Source organism: Chiloscyllium punctatum, chromosome 7, assembly GCF_047496795.1.
Source record: "Chiloscyllium punctatum isolate Juve2018m chromosome 7, sChiPun1.3, whole genome shotgun sequence".
In the NCBI taxonomy this organism is placed as follows: Eukaryota; Metazoa; Chordata; class Chondrichthyes; order Orectolobiformes; family Hemiscylliidae; genus Chiloscyllium; species Chiloscyllium punctatum.
This window is the reverse complement of record NC_092745.1, coordinates 88,992,364-89,016,238: the sequence shown is the minus strand read 5'-3', so window position 1 is coordinate 89,016,238 and position 23,875 is coordinate 88,992,364. Positions and strand designations below refer to the sequence as shown.

At 41.4% G+C, this 23,875-nt stretch overlaps 1 protein-coding gene across 1 annotated transcript in view; it reads left to right on the top strand.

Moving 5' to 3' along the window:
* agbl4 (AGBL carboxypeptidase 4) overlaps positions 1-23,875 on the top strand; it is an 855,821-nt gene that overhangs the window by 37,563 nt on the left and 794,383 nt on the right. The window lies entirely within an intron of this gene.

Genomic DNA, 23,875 nt, shown 5'->3' with positions numbered 1-23,875 from the left:
GCAGTTGGCAGCAGGCCTCAGTCCAGTCAAGGGCCGTAGGTTTTGCTCAGGGGATCCTGGCACAGTAAGTAAAGAGAAGCCTCTGAAACCAGTCCGGGCTCTACTTGAGGTGGACACAGTTAGGATCCTCCACAAATAGAGGCGAGAGCCGAATGACTGGCAGGATACCAACTGTCCTGACTCTTTTTGCTCTATTATGTGCTGATTTGCTTCTAGAATGAGAGAGAGGCTGGTGAAAGTGGGTGGCACATTTATTACTGTTAGTATAGATGGATAGGTTCCCCAAGTGAGTGAGTAGGCCATGCAGAGGGTGTACAACATGAGTAGTGTCACGGTTTGCTTGAGTGACGGTGAATCGGGAAAATGTTGCAGTTGGCTGGAGTGGTGGAGCATGAGCTTTGGTGGGAGGTGGGTACAATAGCAGAGATGGAATGGGTGTGAGGTATCACAGAAGATCTTGGCTGTTGTATTGGCAGAATGGAGAAGGATATGCTTCCACATGGTTGTTTTATCCTAGGTAGAAACCTCTGAGTATTCAGGCATGGTCTGGTGTCATGGCCTCTACTGCTCATCCTTTGAGAAGAAGTCCTTATTGTGAGCCACCCCATCTGCTCTCGGACCATGCCTGCAAAGTGAGACACTGATTTTACCTGTCAGCCATGTCCTAGGCCAATGTCCAGAACTGTGTAGGGCATCTCTGGACCAAACGTGCTTATCTGGATGCATGGCAACCTTTTAATATGGTGCCAGAGGTAGGAATGTCTTAAGTTCCGATGATTGGTGAGTTGCTGCAGGACTAGATAAAGGTTTAAAAAAAAGGGCAAAAATTATTCTCATCCTGAGAGCACAAATGCTAATTAATGTGCAAATTTGGTAAGCAATTACAAGACATTTGGAAAGTGGGAGTCTTTTAAAAGGAGTATAATGAGAATTCAGGGTCAGCGTGATCCTCTAAAGGGTGAAGGGCAAGAGTAGAAGTCCAGGGAACCCATATTATCAAAGGATATTGAGAGTTTAATAAAGAAAAAGAAGGGAGTATATAAGTTTTTTAAGTTAGTTCGCTGAGCTGGAAGGTTTATTTTCAGATGTTTCATCATCATGACTGTCGGCAGCATGGTGACTCAAGTGGTTAGTACTGCTGCCTCAGTGCCAGAGACTCTGGTTCGATTCCAGCCTTGGGCGACTGTCTGTGTGGAATTTGCACATTCTCCCCCTGTCTGCATGGGTTTCCTCCAGATGCTCCGGTTTCCTTCCACAGTCCAAATTTGTGCATGTTAGGTGAATTGGCCCTGCCAAATTGCCCATAATATTCAGGGATGTGTAGGTTAAATGCATTAGTCAGGGGCAAATATAGGGTAGGGGAATGGGTTTGGGTGAGTTACTTTTCGCAGGGTCAGTGTGGACATGTTGAACCAAAGGGCCTGTTTCCACACTGCAGATTCTGTGATCTATGACTAGGTAACATCATCAGTGAGAGTCCCCAGTGAAGTGCTGGTGGTATGTCCTGCCTATCTATTTATAGGTCTTAGTTTCTTAAGGTGGGTGATGACATCATGGTAATGAAATATCTAACAGCAAATCTTCCAGCTCAGTGAGCTAACTTACATGATTATCATCAACCTGAGCTATAAATCTCAAAAATTACTAAAGGGAGCATATGTCCGGTACATCGTATTAAAAACGGAAGGCCTTTCAAAAATATAGAAAGTGTAGGAGGTTGCTAAAAAAGGAAATTAGGAGGAAAAGGAGGGGTCATTAAAGATCTTTGGCAGATGAGATCAAGGAAAACCCCAAGGCTTTTTATAAGGATTTTACGAGTAAGAAGAGTACGAGGGAAAGAGGGGACATATTGGAGACCAAAAGGCAATCTGTGCGTGGAACCAGTCAACATGGGTGATTTCTTAAAGGAATACTTCTCATCTGTGTTCACAGAGGAGAAAGATATTGTAGCTGGGGATATCATTTGGGATGGTGAGATTCTAGAACACGTTAAGATAAATAAGGTGGATGTATTAGATATTTTAGTGGGCATGCAGGTGCATAAATCCCCAGGAGAAAGTGAGGACTGCAGATGCTGGAGATCAGAGCTGAAAAATGTGTTGCTGGAAAAGCGCAGCAGGTCACGCAGCATCCAAGGAGCAGGAGAATCAACGTTTCGGGCATAAGCCCTTCTTCAGGCCGGAATGTCGATTCTCCTGCTCCTTGGATGCTGCCTGACCTGCTGCGCTTTTCCAGCAACACATTTTTCAGCATAAATCCCCAGGGCCTGATGAGATATATCCCAGGCTACTAAGGAGGCAAGGGAGGAGATTGCTAGGGCTCTGGTGGATATATTTAATACTAGTTGACCACAGGTGATATGCCAGATGACTGGAGGACAGCTATTGTGGTTCCTTTGTTCAAGAAGAGCAGCAGGGATAGCCCAGGTAATTTAAGGCTAGTTAGTGTAAGATCCTTGAATTGCATTTTTTTTGAAAAGATTACTAATTGTATTGATAAGAGTAGTGCTGTCGATGTGGTTTACATGGTCTTCAGTAAGGTCTCTGACTGGTCGGCTGGTTCAAAAGTTAAGAGCTCATGGGATCCAAGGCAAGTTAGCAAACTGGATCCAAAATTGGCTTACAAATAAGATGGAAAGGGGGATGGGGGAGGATTATTTTAGTAATTGGAAGCCTGAGACTCGTGGTGTATCACAGGGTTCAGAACCCGGACCCTTGCTGTTTGTTATTTGTATCAGCGACATCGATATGAATGCAGAAAGTGCAATTAGTAAGTTTGCAGATGACACAAAAATTGGTGATGTTGTTGATAGTGAGGAGGATGGTCTCAAGATGCAGTCTGATACCGATAAGCTAATAAATTGAGCACAGCAATGGCAGGTGGAGTTTAATCCTGATAAGTGCAAGCTAATTGATATACACAATAAATGGTCGGTCCCTAGTGATTACTGAGGAACAGAGGGACCTTGAAGTACGGGTCCATACATCTCTGAAGCTGTCAACACGCGTGGAATGAGCTGCCTGACAGGGTGGTGAAGACAAGTACTCACACAACACTTAAGGAGCATCTGAGTGAGTTTTTAAAATGCCAGGAATAGTACGCTACAGACTAAGTGCAGGTAAATAGGATTAGTGTTGTTGGAAGTTTGTTGGTCGGTATAAACATGGTGTGCCGAAGGGCCTGCTTCTGTGTTGTATGACTCTATGACAACCTGCTTAGTCTAACAGTGTGAATCAATCCCCCAAAACACAACACAATTTGCACTTTGCCAACAAACCGTTCTATTCAGCTTTTTATCTCTACTGCATGGATTGCAATTCTTTTAACCCTGCCATGTCTGCTGAATTGCTGTTCACCAGTGACTTATGTATTTTGGAGCCTTGAAAACCCGTTGAAGACTGCTGCACTTAAACCTGTGCAGGAACAGGCTCAACTGTTAGGACATGAAGCATCATTTCAGATAGTGCCCAGAAGAGTTATAGCAACAACAGGTAGGAATTGCGGTCACAGGTGATCCAATTTGATTTATTTGATTTAATTGATTTATTGTCACGTGTACCTAAGTACAGTGAAAAGTTTGTTTACGAGCAGTATAGGCAGACCACAGTAAGCAAGGACATATAGAACATAGGATGGAAAAAACACTAGACAGAGGCATACAAGTTGCATCACACAGGGTGTGCCCTAAGGCAAGATCAGCATTATTTGAAGTTAAAGAGTCAAATCATCAGTCTAATAATGGCAGGGAAGTAGCTGTTCTTGAACCTGCTCGTGTGTGTTTGTGTGTGTGAGAGTGATCAAGCTTCTGTATCTTCTCCCTGATGGAAAAGGTTGGGATGCGATGGGTCTTTGATGAAGTTTTCATGGCAACAGGCCGTATAAATGAAGTCCATGGATGGAAACTTGGCTTCCTTGAAGGCCTTGGCTGTTCCCACAATCTTATGTTATTTCTTATGGTCTGGGCAGAGTAGTTAGCACACCAGGCCTTTAAGTACCCAGACAGTATGCTTTCAGTGATGCATCTGTAAAAGTTGGTGAGGAAACTTATAGACATGTCAAATTTCATGAGCCACTGAAAAAGAAGAGTCGTTGTTATGCCTTCTTGACCGGCACATCCATGTGGGAGGGCCAGGACAGAATGTCTGTTATTATTACACCTAGGAACTTGATGCTCTCTACTCTCTCCACCTCAGCTCTGTTGATGTAGGTGGGGATGTGTTTCTCCTCCCTTCTTTCTGAAGTCAGCGATCAATTCTTTACTTTTATCGATGTTGAAAGAGCATGAAGTTGATCCTCTGGAGATATAGTCAATTCTGTATGTATTGTCTCCTGTCTCCTGCACCTGGATGAGTACCTCTGCTTGCCTCTGCTCCAAAGTGCCATCTGTACTGCTGTGCAGCTGTTTCTCTCCATTTCTTAGTTCTGAGTTGGTGGTCTACATCTTCTGATACAGCCACAATCCAAAACCTCCTGAGATGCAGAAATAACCTCACACCTTATGATAGGAGAAAGTGAGACTGCAGATGCTGGAGATCAGAGTCAAGAGTGTAGTGCTGGAAAAACACAGCAAGTCAGGGAGCATCTGAGGAGCAGAGAATTGACGTTTTGGGCATAAGCCCTTCATTAGGAACCATGGTACCATAAGGTTTACAGTTTTCACCCTGTCAACAGCAATAAACTGACATACCTCCATAAGTTTCACTCTTGGTTGGGCCAATCTCAAAATGAAATATTTTTGAGGCACTTTTGTATTTTTTATGATGTAGAGCTGCAAGCCTACATCACAGATCAATCTGATGGAATACTTAGTGAGTGCCCAAAGACATATGTGATATGACAATGTGCTGAGAATATGAACATAAAAAGTAGCAATAGAAGTAATCTGCATAGCTCCTGCAGCCTGTTGTATCATTGATTATGATTATAGATAATCTTTGGCCTCCACTCCAAATTTTATCATCTGCTTACAATTTTCTGTGACCTGAGAGACCACAAATCTGTCTATTTTGGCCTTGTATATTTATATCTGCCTATTCGGAGATATCACTACATACCTCTGGACCAGGTGAGACATGAACTTGTGTCAACGAGGTAAAAACAATAACTGCAGATGCTGGAAACCAAATTCTGGATTAGTGGTTCTACTATGCAATAGTTCTAAAAGCAGTGGGTACTGTAAATCTGTAGGTAAAAACAATGACTGCAGATGCTGGAAACCAGGTTCTGGATTAGTGGTGCTGGAAGAGCACAGCAGTTCAGGCAGCATCCAAGTAGCTTCGAAATTGACGTTTCGGGCAAAAGCCCTTCAAGCTTATCTCTCCACGCTTCAGGCTCTCTGCCTTTATTCCTGATGAAGGGCTTTTGCCCGAAACGTTGATTTCGCTGCTCTTTGGATGCTGCCTGACCTGCTGTGCTCTTCCAGCACCACTAATCCAGAATGAACTTGTGTCATCCAGCCCAAAGATAGGAAGACTATCACTGTGCAACAAGATTCATTCTGCCCTTTAATATATTCAGCCATGAAGCATTAATAATCCCAGGGAAGGCAATTACAAAGATTCACAACCCTTTGAATTAATAAATTCTCCTCACTGCAATTCTAAATTTTCTTTATGCTTTCATGATATGTGGGTGTGCCTGGTATCATAAAATCCCTACAGCGTGGAAACAAGCCCTTCAAGTCCACACCAAACCTCCAAAGAGTATCCCACCCAAACCCATTCCCTATTACTCTACATTTACCCCTAGCCTACATATCCCGGGACACTATGGGAAATTTAGTATGGCCAGTTCACCTGACCTGCACATCTTTGACTGTGGAAGGAAACCGGAGCACCCAGAGGAAACCTGTGCAGACACTGGGCGAATGTGCAAACTCCACACAGACGATCACCTGAGGCTGGAATCGAACCCAGGTCCCTGGCGCTGTGAGGCCATGGTGTTAACCACTGAGCCACCATGCTGCCTGTGGTACGGCCAACATTTGTTTCCCATGTGTCACTCCACCATTTCAGAGTGCCGTTAAAAGTCAGTCACATTGTTGTGGGTATGGAGTCACATGTAGGCTGGACCAGGTAAGAATGACAGATTTATTTTCCCTAAGGGGCATTAGTGAACCCAGATTTTGATTTTATGACAACTGTTTCATAGTTACCACCAGACTAGCTTTTTAATTGCAAATTTATTGATTTTAATTAATTTTCATCAGTTAGTTATTCCACACGTGAATCACCCTCTGTGTAAAGAATTTGACCCTCATGTCTTTTTTAAATATCTCTCCTCTAACCTTAAAAATATGCCCTCTAGTCTTGAAATCTCCAATCCTAGGGAAAAGATACCTATCATTAATCCTATCCATACCCCTCACGATCTTAAAAACTTCTATATGGTCACCTCTCAACCTCCTACGCTTCAGCGAAAAAAAAGTCCCACTTTATGACTCAAACCTTCCATACCCAGCAACTTGGTAAATCTCTTCTGAACCCTGCCTAGCTTAATAATATCCTTGCTATAACAGAGTGACCAGAATTGGACAATACTGTAGAAATGGTCTCACTAATATCCTGTACAACCTCATCATGACTTCCCAGCTCTTATACTCAATTGTCTATACCCTTTTGAATTTCTATACTGTCCTTCTCACTTCGCAATGTTTTCAAGTTTTGTATTATCCACTAGCATTGAAGTTGTCAACTGCACTTCAAGATCTCAATCATTCCTATTAATAAGGAAAAGCAAGGGTCCCAATATCAACTCTGGGGAAGTGCACTATGCACCTTGCTCCAGCCTAACATATATCTAGTAGCATTGCTGTGTTTTCTGATACTCAGCCAATTTTGTGTCCACATTGATACTGGCCTTTAAATCCATGGGCTATAACTTTTCTCGTAACTCTTTTATGTGTCACTATATTCAATGCCTTTTGTATGTCCATGTACATTGCAGCAGCAATATTACTCGAATCCATGCAATTTCCTCTTTACAATCTACAAAAATGTATATCTTCCCTTTTCAAATGGTAGAAGGTGTTAAACAAGTTACAAGGTGGAATTCTACCTGGTTTTGAATGACATGGACTGTGGCAAGATGAGTGCTAGAATCAGGGGAGTTAGCCATCTCGAGGATGACATCATCTCGCTGCAACTTCCCTGCTTTTCCCATTCTCGTCAGGGAGCAGCCAGTTTCCAAGTGATGCTCTTCATTGTTAGTAAAATGATTTCTTCACAATCCAACTTTCCATGGGTTGCGACCTTACCAAACTCATCATTCAAACTAGCCATTTGGAAAACTCAATGTTGAGAGCAGAGTGGGATTTTGCTGAGTTCACCTTGCTACTTCCTCAGATCTCCATATTGGACAGTAGGCACCAGCATCTCAGGCATGCTCTAGGATTACCAGCTACATGTACCCCATATCCATGGACACTGACATCCAACAAGTGCCAGTCTCTAAAAAGCCTCATGGCCCACATCTCCAATCCATCTGCCAAACCTGTGACCTCTATTATCTATAGAAACAAGTGCAGCAGTTGTAAACTGCTGTTCCATCACTTTCACAATGTCAGAATCCTGGTGCTCCATTCCTAACAGCATTTCCCTACACTTCTAGGATTCCCACAATTCAAGAAAGTAGCTCAGCACCACCACCTTCTCAAAGGCAGTTCGGAATGGGCAATAAGTGCTGGCCTATCCAGCCATGTCCAAAGCCCATGCATAACTTAAAAAAAGATTTACTCATTAAAGCTCTTATCAATTATGCAGGAATAGCCCTGTTATGAGAACTGAAGGAATATATCAGGCTGAATTGTCCTTGCTGCTGAATCATAGCTTCATTTATAAGGAAAATAACTTTTTTGCTTAGGACCAGAATGTATGGATATGAATCTTGCTTATTAAGTAAGTAGGATTGTTTCTGTGCAGTTTTCTCAGAGAATGTTTTGACTACTGCATGACAAGTTTTTGTTATGGTTTCTGAATTGACTGGTGTTTAGAATTTGATTTATGACTTTGGTGCCTGAGTTGTTGATCAGTCTTTGCTCCTCTTGAGAAAGAGAGAGTCTAATTATAGAAGTGTCACTGTAGGTTGTAGCCTTGCATTTTATACGTTTGTTGAGAGAACAAAAAGGCGCCTTAACCGAAAATGACTTAAACAAGGCTTTTTTACATGCCCATAATATACCTCCACCACCAATGATAGATCTTGCTGAAAATGAATAATTCTGATCTTCTAAACACATTTCTTGATAAGGTCTGCAATTTTTCATCACTTATACTCTGACAGATATGTCACAAGCTATTGAAAATGATGACATTTTCTATCTTTAGCCATCTCATTTTGAAGGTTTATCCATCTTTTTTTTTTCTCCTGAAGAAAAGCATGGGTTCTTTTGTTATTTCTTACAATGCCAAATCATTTACAAATATGCTGCTATCTTATATATATTCTATATATGTTGTTCAAGACTAGTTTCACAGAACTGGACCAGAAAAGTATTAGAATATTCTTGTTGCACCAGGGTATGATATGTAGTTCTGTGTCAATTTGCATATATATTGACATTGTAGCAAACCTATTTTTATAATTGTAAAACTAAAATATTGCAGATGCTGAAAATTTGAAATGAAAACTGGAACTGTTGGAAATATTTAGCAGTTCAGGTAATATCTATGGAGAGAAAAAACAGGTAATATTTTAGATTGATAAAACTTCAAATCAAAATTTTGATGCATTGTCATAGAATCCCTACAGTATGGAAACAGGCCTTTCAGCCCATTGAGTCCATACCAACTCTCTAAAGAGCATCCCATCAGACCCACCAACCCTTTCTTTGTAACCCTGCATTTCCATAACTGGCCGGCACATCCCTGCACACTATGGGCAATTTAGCATGGCCAGTCCTGTTTACCTATACATCTTTGGACTGTGGGAGGAAACTGGACTACCCAGGGGAAACCCACACAGACTGGAAGAATGTGGAAACTCCACACAGATAGTCACTCGAGTGGAATCGAATCCGGGTCTCTAGTGCAGTGAGGCAGCAGTGCTAACCACTTAGCCACCTTGCCACTTTGACCGAAATATTGGCAAAAACATTCCAATCATTCCAGTCAATAATTTATGCCTCTGATCAGAATTAATACATACCCACTTATCTTTAGATGTCTTCTGTGCTGGCGATTCCACGACAAGGGCCTCTAGTTATAAATCTGTCCAGGAATCTACGAATCTAGCAGTGAAGAGAATCTGCATTGGAACCTGCGCCAACTTTTGCAATATTGTGGCGTGTTCTCTGATTTATTTGTCCAGTAGTATAGCCAGCCAATTTGATGGCTGCTGCAAACTGTTCCAGTATGGGAACATCCCCGAAACACAGCACATCCCTTGACAAAAAGGCAAATTCAGACACCGATTCTCTCTCAGTTCTTCAATCCAGGAGGGACCAGGCATCGTGAGAAAATTCAGGGAAGGATGTAGTGAGGAGATATTCACTGAAACTTCCAACTCTTCTGAGATCCCAAAGGCTTCTGATTAAAACAAAAGTGTGGCAGAGTTGCTCAGCATTTAGCACTATTGCCTCTCAGCACTAGGGACCTAGGTTTGATTCTGGCCTTGGGCGACTGTATGTGTGGAGTTTGCACATTCTCCCCATGTCTGTGTGGGTTTCCTCCAGATTCTCCGGTTTCCTCCCACAGTCTAAAGATGTGCAGGTTTGGTGAATTAGCCATGATAAATTGTCCAAAACTTTTTTAAAAATGTAATAGTTGGTTAAATGGGTAAGGTGCCAGATAGCAGGTCAGGCAGCATCAAAGAAACAGGAGAGTCGGCGTTTCGGGCATAAGCCCTTCTTCAGAGCCAGGAAGGGCTTATGCCCTGAAGAAGGGTTTATGCCCGAAACTTCGACTCTCCTGTTCCTTTGATGCTGCCTGACCTGCTGCGCTTTTCCAGCAACACATTTTTAAGCTCTGATCTCCAGCATCTGCAGTCCTCACTTTCTCCAAGGTGCCAGATAGGTAAGGTGTCAGGCTGCCTCATTGAGTTATGTTGGGTCTTGGCTTGGTTGCCAGGTCTGGGAGTGTTAGGCTGTTGGCAGAAGCTGTTTGATTCATGGGGTCAGACTGTGGAAAGGGCATTGGGGTTAACCATTAGTGGAGAGCAGAGGACATCCTGGAGTGGTCATGCTCGTAGCTGAAGTATCAGGTCTGAGTTTTGCCAGTGCTGTTGGATCTGTGGAGGGGTGTAAGTTCATTGGAGAAGAAGTGTTGGGTCCAGGGAGCGTTGGGGGAGGATGGACACTGTTGGAATCAGGGGTATCTGGTGCAGCAGGTTCAAGGTGGGGTGTGATCTGGTCAGGGTGTCGTCATAAGTTCAGGGAGATATAGTTTGGGGCTTCCTTGGTGTGATCTGGGTCATTTTAATAGTTATTCACAGGTTGGACTAGATTTTTAATTCTTGAATGTTTCCTGGATAACTGTTAAGCAAAAGTGAGTTGGAATCTTCTGAATTGTTTGACTTCTTTTGGGGGATTCTGGATATAGGAGAATTGTGATCAGAAAATTCAGTTGCTTAGGGAATTCCCACAGCATCAACAATGTCTGTGATTCTGGCTGGTTTTGATGTGCATATCTCTCTCTGTTCTAATGGCTCTCTGGCCATTGAAATATCTCTGTTGCTTATCACAGAGGCTGCCTAACCTGTTGAGAATTTCCAGTATTTTTTTGTGTTTTATTATAATATAACCTTGCTAAAAAGTAAGAACGTGACCTTGTAAATAATGTTTTATGGGATAGTGAATTTGTAAAATGATGGCTGAGTATGTGGTTTTAATTGAAATGTCTGTATTCTATTATTTGACAGGTTCCAATTATTTTCTCTAAATTGTGTTAATTAATTTACCAGCTAATAAAAAAAAATCTAGGAGCTCTGTAGTCACTATAGGGTTAGCTATTTGCCAGTAATGAACAAACAAGCTGAATAATCATGGATGTTTCAGTACATTAGTATTTTCCTTTTCTTTCCCCTTTTATAGATCAACAAATTAATTTAGAAAGCCACTGTGCAAAGAACAGGATATTGTGCAAAAGATCTTTTTTTTTTCCTTTTCTCACAAAATAGTGTCAACTGATTATTTAGTAGTATCATTTCTCTTTGGCCGGTAATTGTAAACGAGCATGTCTGTGGGCTTACAAGTTGGCTTTCTGATAAAGGTTTTTTTTAAAAAGAGTTTTGACCTATTATTTTGCTTTAAGTTTTCCAGTACTTCTTGAAATATTTATTTTATTATTGAAAATATCTTCAAATAAATCCTTACTTTTGAAGCATTTTAAAATTGTTGTCAATTAAAATGGACAGTTGTCCTAAAATGCTTTCATGTGAAATTAGTACCTCAATAATGGCAAATCATCTCTTTTTCCTAAGAACATTATCACATACAATGTCATTGTTTTTCATGAATTAATATAGTGCACAGCATTCACAAGATCATAACAAATAATTTTACCTCTCTGTAAAATGCATATGGAATTGGGAACAATCAAGATTGAGTGGGAAAGGTGGCTGGAATATTATACTGCTATGGGCAACAGGAGACAAGGCAAGTGAGTACACATTGTTATGTGGGAGGCAAAATGTCAACTTTCCAGCGGCATGATGGTAGTATGGAACTAATGTTTGGTGGGTTGAGGGCAAATGGAGCTACTCAATGGACAAGTAACAAGAACCTACTTTTAATATATTAGCATATCATACGAGTTCATTTTAACAACATTTTGCTAATTTAAGTGGCACCTTTGCAGTAAATCAGAAAATGACAAATATGTACCTTCAGAGTCAAGATTGGTTAGCTAAAGTGCAGCTAAAGTAGTCTTCTTGGTGGATTTGGATGAAATAAGAAGTACTTCTGTTTTATAGGAGCCTTATAGAAACACGAGAGTAGATACTGATACACTGGGGTTTAGTGGTGGGCAAGGATAATGAAATGATGAGGCTGTTAAAAAAAAGGACAAGGATGATTTACAAGATGCATGGTAATTGTTTTAAAGCTTCAGGGTCCATAAGGACATAGCTGCATACAAAGACATCTCTGGACTACTGTTCAAGAATGGAAATGTCCATAGTGGGGTGGGTACAGACATATGTGTAGCTGATGCACAATACAGAGTTTACAATTGGTCACGAGAGACCATTTCCTGATTTCATTTCTGGCCTTTGCCTGAATTACCAGACGAGAACTTGCAGAGAGATGTAGCTAATTCATGGAGTCATATGTCGTCCGCTGTGAGACAACACTGAATAGCACATGATGGCAATTATTATTGGGGGAACGTCGAGTAGATGGTAGTTCATCTGATTTGGCAGCTGGGTATGAGTACTGTTCGAAAGATTCTTCAGAAAATGAGCTCTTAAGGCATCTACTACACACTAATGCTGATGCTGTTAGATTGCAAGAAATTAAATGGACTTGGACATTCAAACCTGTGTGTTTCATGGTGGGTTTGTCAGCTTTCCATCTGGTTCTGTCATTTGGGGAAGGGAAAGTGAAAGCGTAAGGGAGTATGGACTTTAATGGAAAGATAAGCAGCAGGATAGCATATGTGCAGGCGGATTTAAACTTGAGGCAGACTGGGAATACAGCAAAATGGAAGAATAACTTAGGACATCTTATGACTTCCAATATCTCTAATGATAAGAAAGTTAGCATTAAGGCACTTTACGAATGCTACGAGCATTCAGGTAACCAAGCAGATGAACTAATGGCACAGATCATCGTGAATGCTTATGATGTGGTAGGCATCACAGAGACGTGGTTACAGGGGGGTCAAGACTGGCACTTAAACATCTAAGGATTTTCAATTTATCAAAAAGACAGGGAGGTGGGCAGAGGGGGCGGGGTTGCATTGTTAGTTAAGAACAAAATTAAATCTATGGCACTAAATGACATAGCATCAGATGATGTGGAGTCTGTGTGAGTGGAATTGAGAAACCACAAAGGCAAAAAAACCATAATGGGAGTTATGTGCAGACCTCCTAACAATGGTCAGGACCAGGGGCGCAAATAGAGAAGGCATGTCAGAAAGGCAAGGTCACGGTGATCATGGGAGACTTCAATATGCAGGTGGACTGGGTAAATAATGTTGCCAGTGGATCCAAAGAAAGGGAATTCATGGAATGCTTACAGGATGGTTTTTTGGAACAGCTTGTCATGGAGCCCACAAGGGAGCATGCTATTCTGGAACTAGTGCTATGTAATGAACCAGACTTTATAAAAAAATCTTAGAGTAAGGGAACACTTAGGAAGCAGCGATCATAATATGGTAGAGTTCAGTCTGGAGTTTGAAAGAGAGAAGGCAAAATCAGATGTTATGGTGTTACAGTTAAATAAAGGTAATTATGAGGGCATGAACGAGGAACTGACAAAAATAGACTGGAAGCAGAGCCTAGCGGGGAAGACAGTAGAGCAAAAATGGCAGGAGTTTGTGGGTATAATTGAGGACACTGTACAGAGGTTCATCCCCAAGAAAAGAAAGATGATCCGGGAAGGAATTAGACAGCCATGGCTGACAAAGGAATTCAGGAAAGGTATTAAAGAAAAAGAGAGATCCTATAAAGTGGCCAAGAGCACTGAGAAATCGGAAGATTGGGAAGGCTACAAAAACAAACAGAGGATAACAAAGAGAGTAATAAGGAAGGAGAGGATCAAATATGAAGGTAGGCTAGCCAGTAATATTAGAAATGATAGTAAAAGTTTCTTTCAATACATAAGAAACAAACGACAGGCAAAAGTAGACATTGGCTTCCAGCATCAGTTTGAAGTGGCCCAATGATGGGAGATAAGGAAATAGCAGAACTTAATAAGTACCTTGCGTCAGTCTTCACAGTGGAAGACATGAGTAATATCCCAACAATTAAAGGGAGTCAGGGGCTGTGTTGAGTATGGTTGCCATACTGGGCGGCACGGTGGCACAGTGGTTAGCACTGCTGCCTCACAGCGCCTGAGACCCGGGTTCAATTCCCGCCACACAGTCAGTCGCCTGAGGAGTTTGCACATTCTCCCCGTGTCTGCGTGGGTTTCCTCCGGGTGCTCCGGTTTCCTCCCACAGTCCAAAGATGTGCAGGCCAGGTGAATTGGCTATGCTAAATTGCCCATAGTGTTAGGTAAGGTGTAGATATCGATGTAGGGGTATGGGTGGGTTACGCTTCGGCGGGGCGGTGTGGACTTGTTGGGCCGAAGGGCCTGTTTCCACACTGAAAGTAATCTAAAAGCTAAAAGGTCTTAAAATTGATAAATCTCCTGGCCCCGATGGCCTACATCCTAGAGTTCTAAGGGAGGTGGCTGAGGAAATAGCGGAGGCGTTGGTTGAGATCGTTCAAAAGTCACTGGAGTCAGTGAAAGTCCTGGATGATTGGAAGATCGCTGTTGTAACCCCCTTGTTCAAGAAAGGATCAAGACAAAAGATGGAAAATTATAGGCCAATTAGCTTAACCTCGGTTGTTGGTAAAATTCTAGAATCCATCATTAAGGATGAGGTTTCTAAATTCTTGGAAGAGCAGGGTCGGATTAGAACAAGTCAACGTGGATTTAGTAAGGGGAGGTCGTGCCGGACAAACCTGTTGGAATTCTTTGAAGAGGTTACAAGTAGGTTAGACCAGGGAAACCCAGTGGATGTGGTCTATCTAGACTTTCAAAAGGCCTTTGATAAGGTGCCACACGGGAGGCTGCTGAGCAAGGTGAGGGCCCATGGTGTTCGAGGTGAGCTACTGGTATGGATTGAGAATTGGCTGTCTAACAGAAGGCAAAGAGTTGGGATAAAAGGTTCTTTTTCAGAATGGCAGCCGGTGACGAGCGGTGTCCCGCAGGGTTCAGTGTTGGGGCCGCAGCTGTTCACGTTCTATATTAATGATCTGGATGAAGGGACTGGGGGCATTCTAGCAAAGTTTGCCGATGATACAAAGTTAGGTGGGCAGGCAGGTAGTACTGAGGAAGTGGGGAGGCTGCAGAAGGATCTAGACAGTTTGGGAGAGTGGTCCAGGAAATGGCTGATGGAATTCAATGTGAGCAAATGCGAGGTCTTGCACTTTGGAAAAAAGAATACAAGCATGGACTACTTTCTAAACGGTGAGAAAATTCGTAAAGCCAAAGTACAGAGGGACCTGGGAGTGTTAGTCGAGGATTCTTGAAAGGTAAACATGCAGGTTGAGTCCGTGATTAAGAAAGCGAATGTAATGTTGTCATTTATCTCCAGAGGGTTGGAATATAAAAGCAGAGATGTACTACTAAGACTTTATAAAGCTCTGGTTAGGCCCCATTTGGAGTACTGTGTCCAGTTTTGGTCCCCACACCTCAGGAAGGACATACTGGCACTGGAGCGTGTCCAGCGGGGATTCCCACGGATGATCCCTGGAATGGTAGGTCTAACATATGAGGAATGGCTGAGGATCCTGGGATTGTATTCATTGGAGTTCAGAAGATTAAGGGGAGATCTAATAGAAACTTACAGGGTAATACATGACTTGGAAAGGGTGGATGCTAGGAAATTGTTTCTGTTAGGCGAGGAGACTAGGACTCGTGGACACAGCCTTAGAATTAGAGGGGGTAAATTCGGAACAGAAATGCGGAGACGTTTCTTCAGCCAGAGAGTGGTGGGCCTGTGGAATTCATTGCTGCAGAGTACAGTGGAGGCCGGGATGCAAAATGTCTTCAAGGCAGAGATTGATAAATTCTTGATGTCACAAGGAATTAAGGGCTACGGGGAGAATGCGGGTAAGTGGAGTCGAAATGCCCATCAGCCATGATTGAATGGCTGAGTGGATTCGATGGGCCGAATGGCCTTACTTCCACTCCTATGTCTTATGGTCTTATTTGATCAGCACTTCTTCCATGAATATCTAATTGGCAGGTCATCAGCCGAATCATGTAATCACCCATCCTATCTATAAATGGAGGTTTGTGTATCTCATATCCTATCATCTCATCCCATCCCACTTAACATCAGGACAATATTCAGGCTAGCACGCGTCCATAGTTTTGGTCTTTAGGCCTCAGAGTGCACAATATTATGGCACTCAGGTTGTTTATGCATGTTGGGGGAAGTTTGGATCAATTGAACTTTTCAGGACTGAAAATGTCAAATTTTGCTGTTGTTAATCTGGATTCCAGAATACCATTTAATGTTTTGGAGATTACTTGAATTGTTTGAATCCAATGAGATAGACATATTTGTTTAAAATTTAATTATGGGGAGCAGGCAGTAAAGTGGAATTGAGGTTGAGGTGATTTCTGCCATGGTTGTATTAAGTGGCTGAGTGGGCTCGAGGGGCTGGATTGCTTACTCTGACTCCTAGGTTTTATGTTTTTAACTCTGCTCATTATTCTGTGAAAATATACATCTATATATTTTAATTCCTTTTCTGAAAATACACATCCAGATGGTATGTGTGACACGTTGGCTGATGTTACATATCTGTGTCTGTATTTAGCTGTTCTTTAGTCATAATTTCTAATAATGTGTTGATATGAACCCTGTACAATTTTGAGAATTCAGTTCTGGGGTATATCCAATGTGGAATGCTGGTATTTAGGGAGCAACATACACTTGTTATTCCATTTCATTCATAAATTAACAGCATGGTGAACTTATTCTACCTTTCCTACTTCCAAGGTACTTAGTTAAAGACCTTTTGGAAGTTGATCTGTAGGTGCTCATGTGTAGTGCTTGGTATTCTCTCATAAGTAACCTTTGTGGGCCCACTGAATAAGTAAGTCTCATTCTAGGGTTGTTTAAGCTCCCAGTTCTAAGTGGTCTAATGACTAGTTACTGTTTTGAATTGTCTTCTGCAGAACAATTACAAAATTTCTGCTTTTCTTTTGTCTTTGACCTGATTTAGTCTTCTTACTCAGAGATTTTAATATTGTTTTAAGCTTTGCTGCCTCCATATCTAGGTGTCACTTCCTGCGGTTCAAAATGATAAGATGGCATAGACAACATCAGAAACTGATGTCTGTTTCGTTAATTTGCTTTTAGACCGTCAACCTTCAGTAGTTCTGCGCAAAGAGACTCACTTTCCCTGCTTCTAAACTTTCTGGGTTTGGATAAACGGTGTGTATCCCACTGAGGAGTGAGTGCACATTACATAACATGCAAACTGATATTTTACGATTATAGATTTCTCAATGACTTGATTCAAAGTTTCTTTAACGCGGTGATAGATTCTGTATATGGCTGGCAGTCAATAATAAACTCCCTGGTAGGATCAGTTTTTTTAAAAGATGCATTTCAGGTTTTGTTTTTATTAGTTCATTTGATATGAGTGTTGCTGATTAGGCCAGCATTTGTTATTTGTAATTATTTGCCCTTGAGAAGTTGGTGATAAGGAACTTTCTTGAGCCATTGGAGTCCATAGGGTACAGATACATGTACAGTGTTGTTTGGAAGGAAGTTCCACTTTTGACCTAGCTACAGTGAAGTGATTGAAATATTTCCTGTCAAGATGGTATATGGCTTTGAGGGGAACTTGCAAGTGGTGATTCTCCCAGGCATCTTTTGCTTCTGTTCTTCTGGATAGTAGAGGTCGCTTGGTTTGGTAGGTGTGTCAAAGAAGGCTTTGCAAGTTGCTTTAGTGCATCTCACAGATGCTACACACTATTGCCACTGTATGCCAATGGTGGAAAGAGTGAACTTTTACACTGAGGCACTGAAGTCTGATTTGATATCTGAAAATCTTGGTGAACTTAATAAAACTGTTAGATCCACCACCTATTACTAATTATCTTTCTTTTAATCAATTATGAATTATGAGCTAGAAATGACTGGAAGAGAACAGACCAATCAGTAAAGCCATGCCTGGAGGCTAATTGCAGACTGAATTTTGATTGGAAAGGTTCTAAAAGACACAGCGAACCCTGGGAAGAGCAGGGTTGAGTACTTGTGAGTACTTGTGAGTTGGTCTGGCAAGTCTGGGGGTGACCCTGCGTTCAAGCAGGTGGCTGTTGTTGAAAGGTAAGTGAGGCTTTGGATGAGTTGATCAGTCTTTCAAGATGGAACCAGAATTAAAAGTTTTATTCTAAACTGTATTCTCTGAGAGATGGTTCGGGAATGCGGCAGAGGCAGCAAGAACATTTGAAAAGCTCCCTGCCTAATCTGATAAACAGCTTTCAGAAGCCCAAAGAATAGAAAATTGAGTTAGAAGTAGTGCTGACTTTGCCTGGGTGAACTCATCAACATTTCTGGAAAAAAGCCAGGTAGTCTGCATTTATCCCTATGAAGGACATTTAAGTAATCTAGCCAGTTTCGTTATTTTCTATTCTTTTAATTTGTCCCCTATGTTATGAAGTTGAAAGCGCGTACTGTACCTTTTGAGAGAGTGAAAATCAAAAAGCTGGCAAGCACCTGTCATGTGACTGACTGCAGGCACAAACTATATTGGACAATTTGAAGATGTAACCTTTGAGCTGTAACTTAGATACTGAGTTGTTTTCTCAACAATTCAGTTTTAGCCAATCAATTTAAACTATGTCACAAGAAACTAAAACCCAATTGAATTTGAAGTTTTCTATATTGATAGCATCAAACCAATGAGACAATCCAATGTTTTGGGGTATAAAAGCAGACATTTTCTACAGTTAGCCAGAGAAAGAGCACCATCTTCCATTTAAATGACTGCCTGCAACTCTTCTCTCTGAAAGGTACCTTTTTCATATGAAGCATCTTTATAGCAGAGGACCGAGGATGACGCAGGCGAAGTTGGGTAGAGTAATTGTAGATTAGGAGGCACAAAGTCCAAATTCGGTGTTCGTAAAATTGTAGAATGCTTGGGAAGAAAGCGTTGTGTGGTCCCTTCAAACAATGCTTTTTCAGTGTTTAGAGATTTGAAATGGATTTGAAAAGGTTGAAAATTTGCAAGTACTCAGAGAGCCCGAACGGAAACATTTCTATTGAAAGACTGTACAGTTAGCAGGCTAAGCAGCAATTTCTACCAAGACAACAGACTTTGCAATTTTGCTAATCAATTTGAACCAGTCACTTAGATACCAAAAAACCTATTAAGTTTAAATCTGATGATTTTGACAACATTGGACCAATCCTATTGTAAGAAATATTGATATGTCCTCACGGGTTTAAAATAAAGGGACAGTTGGGCAAAGACCCCAGATCTCGCTGTCATCCACCAGAGCTAACGGCCCTCAGCTCTTGAGAGAGTCACTGGCTCTCACAGCCTCATCTATGTCTTGGAGAAAGCATCATCTAAACAATAACTGTACCAATGATGGAGAAGGCAATCCTGTCATAAGAAATGAAAGCGAAGGCATTCCTGACAGAAGACTTGATGGAGAAGGCATAGAACATTCCAGAAGAAACGTAATTTTGGCTGTAATTTTGAGAGACTAAACTCAGTTTTTTTAACATGAGTGAGACGTGCATTTATTGGAACAGCATACCATTAGAATCTTGCTTTATTCAGGAATAGTTAGTAGATAGAAGGGATTTATTTAGTTTGTTAGTAGTTTAGTTAATTTGTTCACTGTTAGAGTTAGATAAATAAAGTGTTACTTGTTGATTTTAAAGTGACTGTCAGGGACTTATTTTATTTAACCACGAGAAGTTGCTGAAACACAGATAACCCCACTTTTTACACTCCTTTTACAAATTATAGGGCGAGGTGATCCTGTTTGGGTGTTTTGGTTTTAGTTCCCACAGGTGGAGTCAACCTTTTGTTTTATAACAAAATACAGAGATAGGAGGGCTGGAAGGCTGATTTGGTTTAGCTGTCAGTCTCTGTGTCGTAATAGAGATCATAGCCAAAATTCATCTTGTAGATCTGCAACGTTTGCTGCCATCAAAAAATTGGCAGACTGAAACTGTTAAATACAAAATTGATTCTGTTTCCTAATTGTGAATTAATTGTGCTGGCTCATTTACCAGCACTTTACAACACAGAAGTGTAAGCCTATTGCTAAGTACATTTGGCTTGTTTTACTAGTAAGCCAGCATCAGAATTACATCCTGTGGGTAAAAGTTACCATAACTAGTTCCATAATCTCACTTTTTTCTTGATTATGGATCAGCTTTAACACAGCTTGTTAGATTTATTGACTAGGCTAGTGGGATATAGAACATAGAACATAGAACAATACAGCACAGAACAGGCCCTTTGGCCCACGATGTTGTGCCGAACTTCTATCCTAGATTAAGCACCCATCCATGTACCTATACAAATGCCGCTTAAAGGTCGCCAATGAATCTGACTCTACCACTCCCACGGGCAGCGCATTCCATGCCCCCACCACTCTCTGGGTAAAGAACCCACCCCTGACATCTCCCCTATACCTTCCACCCTTCACCTTAAATTTATGTCCCCTTGTAACACTCTGTTGTACCCGGGGAAAAAGTTTCTGACTGTCTACTCTATCTATTCCTCTGATCATCTTATAAACCTCTATCAAGTCACCCCTCATCCTTCGCCGTATGTAATTTTGAATCCTGTGTCACCACCTTTTACAATCAAACTAATGAGAAAAGTATTTTTGCAAGCATGTGAACTAACAGAAGTTTTAAAATTGCAAATGTTTTGGACACAAAAACTAAATATTCTTATGGGAAATATCAGTTTTGTCTATATACTCAAACCAAATCAAATCCTTAAGCGCTTTTATGGTAGACATTTTGGTTCAAAGCTGTTCTACTTCTCCAACATCATTCATTCCTTTCACATGCAACATTTCACCATATTTGGAGAGAAAGTTACTTCTGATGACTAATTCCAGGAAATGATCAACTGGGGCTGAATTTTTAAATATTGTCATTTGGGCGCTTAAGTAGGGACACCGCTTTCCCCAACCTGTTATAAGGACAATGGCATAGGGCAAGGCCATGAGCTTAGAGTTCCAGTGCTACGAGTTACCCAACTCCATCTCTGAAAAGGATGCAGTATAACACTGTTGAGAAGAATTTCCACATGGCCCTTTCAGTTTTCACTTGACACCTTAAGTCTGGATCTATTCAAGGAAAAATTGTTATATTTACTTTTCATTTCTTGATCTATCCAAATATAATTAATTGAAAGGGCTGGAATTTAAATTTGCAAAACAGTAAGAACAGGGGTCATGAGGATAAGGCCATGGAGAGAGTGGTCTGGAATGTAAAGACTAAAATCCACTCTAGAAATCTAGAAGTGAATGCAGCACTTTGATCAGTGACTTTTTTCTTTAACTATTCACATTATGTAAATATTGCTGGCCAGTCCAGCAATTTATTGTCAATTTCTAATTGCCTTTGTGAAAGTGGTGTGAACCGCCTTTATTGAAATTGTTGGGAATCCATAGAATTCCTTAAAATTCATGGAGGTAGATACAAACACAATGCCATTAGGGAAGGAAGGAAAATTAGATAACTGAGAGGAAATTAGATTACTTTAGTGTGGAAACAGGTCCTTTGGCCCAACAAGTGCACACCGACCCTCCGAAGAGCAACCCACCCAGACACATTTACCCCTCCACCTAACACTGCGGGCAATTTAGCATGGCCAATTCACCTAACCTGCAACATTTTTGGACTGTGGGAGGAAACCGGAGCACCCAGAGGAAACCCACGCAGACACTGGGAGAATGTGCAAACTCCACACAGACAGTTGCCTGAGGCGGGAATTGAACCCAGGTCTCTGGCGCTGTGAGGCAGCAGTGCTAACCATTGTGCCACCATGCTGCCCCCACTGTGCCACCGTGCCACCCCATGCAAATGTTTTGCATTAACCATTGTATTCGTAAATTATTTCTGTAGTTCTTGACTATTCAGGATAATTGAGATGATGATGACTTGCATGATGCAATTTCAATGACATTATTTAAAAGTACACCATAAGTAGACAAACCAACGCAATTGTACCATAAGCACACTAAAATAGGATCAAGAGTAGACTTTATAGCCTGTTGTGCTTCTATTCACCATGATCATGGCAGATCATAAGCCTTAATTCTACTTATCAATTCACTCCCCATATCTTAATTTCTTGAGAGGCCAAACATCTGTCTATCTCAGTCTTAAATACATTCAATAATGGTATAGTCTCAACTTCTTTGGGTAGAGAATTCCAAAGATTCACAAACCTTTTGAGAGAAGGAATTTCTCCTCATTTCCTAAATAATCAGCCTCTTATTATCCGACCCTGAACCTGTGTTCTCAATTCCCTATTCAGGAAACCTTTCAGTGTTTACCCTATCAAGTCACTTCAGATTCTTACTTTCAATCAGATTTGTGCTCATTCTTTTAAATTCCAGAGAGTGTAGGTCCAACCTATCATCACTGAAGAACCTTCTCATTCAGGAACCCATCTGGTAAACATTTACTGTATTGTTTCCAATATAAGTATATGATTGTTAAACAATGGAGTACTGCATGCTAGAAATTGAAGCAAACACAAACTCAGCACATCTGGCAGCATATGGGGAGAGAGAAACAGAGTTAGTGTTTTGAGTGCAGTATGAGTCTTCAAACTTTTTCTGGCAGACCATGTATTTGTGTGGTAAGATTTTTGGTTCCTTTTACAAATGTATCCAACTCCCTCTAAACATCAACATTACTGTAGTACCATAGGAAAGGATTAAATCAGAAATACCAAAAATAAGTGAAAGAATGTGAAAGTAATATGAGCCAAATTAGGATAAGGGAAGGAGAATAGCAGAAGAGAAGCATATTTTGTATTGACTGACTAGAAATGGTAGTGGAGTTCAAATTCCATGTTTTGCATGGCCTGTAGTATGTGGGAAATCTTAGCTGCAGCTGGCAGTTTAAATGACTGCATCTGCAGAAAATGGTACCAGTTTGATTTAGTTTGAGTGTTGGCTTTCGGAGATTGAGCACTGACTGGATGCACTGCATGTGTTCACGAGAATGATAGTTACATTTTTGGGTATGGTCACCCTGCAGCTTCTAGAAGAACAGTCAAGCAGAAAATAAGACTGGAGGTAAACAATTAGTTGGAATATCCCGATGTGCATTTCACTTGAACTGTTTGTAAATGGTGAAAGCAATGGTTCCTGTGGTGAGTGTAGCCAAAGCCTAGTTGCACAAGCAGGGACCAGAAAGAGAGGGAGAATGATACTGATAGGAGACTCCATGGGGGAGGGGAGAGGGGGGTGGTATAAGTGGGCGACCACAGACATAACTGCAGGATGGTGTTGCCTCCCCAGGCTAAGCTAAAGGAAGTCTTTGAATAGAAACCCAAACATATAAATAGAAAGCAGGAATTATCAGCAGTGCTTCACCTGAGGCCCACTGAAGATGTTACCTAGTAGAGTGACGAAACGTCTGGAAATGAACCTTTCAGCTCGCGAGCAAACCTACATCCATATACGCTGTTCCTTCATATTTATTGGGGTTCCCTCCCTAGCAGCATAGTGTGTCTACTTATATCACATGGAATACAGTGGTCCAAGAAGGTAGCTCACCACAATCTTCTCAAGGACAACCAGGGAAAGACAATAAATGCTGGTCAGCCAGCAATAGCCACGTCCCATGAGACAATTGAAAAAAAAAATCAGTGAGGGGACCTGTGAAATACATGAACAAATTAGCATTAAGAGGGAGAAGGTATTACTGATTTTTGTAGGCCTGGAAGGGAATAAATACTCAGGCCACGATGCGATGCATCCTAGGCTGCTGTAGCAGACAAGGCTGGAGCTTGCTTGGGATCTGACATTAATTTTGAAATCCTCTGGCTGTGGGAGAGGTGCCAGAGGGCTGGAGGACCACTAATGTGGTGCCATTATTCAAGAAGGATGGTAGGTATGAGCCAGGAATCTACAGGTCAATGAGCCTAACATCCATGTAGGGAAACTATTGGAAGGAATTCTGAGGACGGAATTGATCCAGCACAGTCAACATGG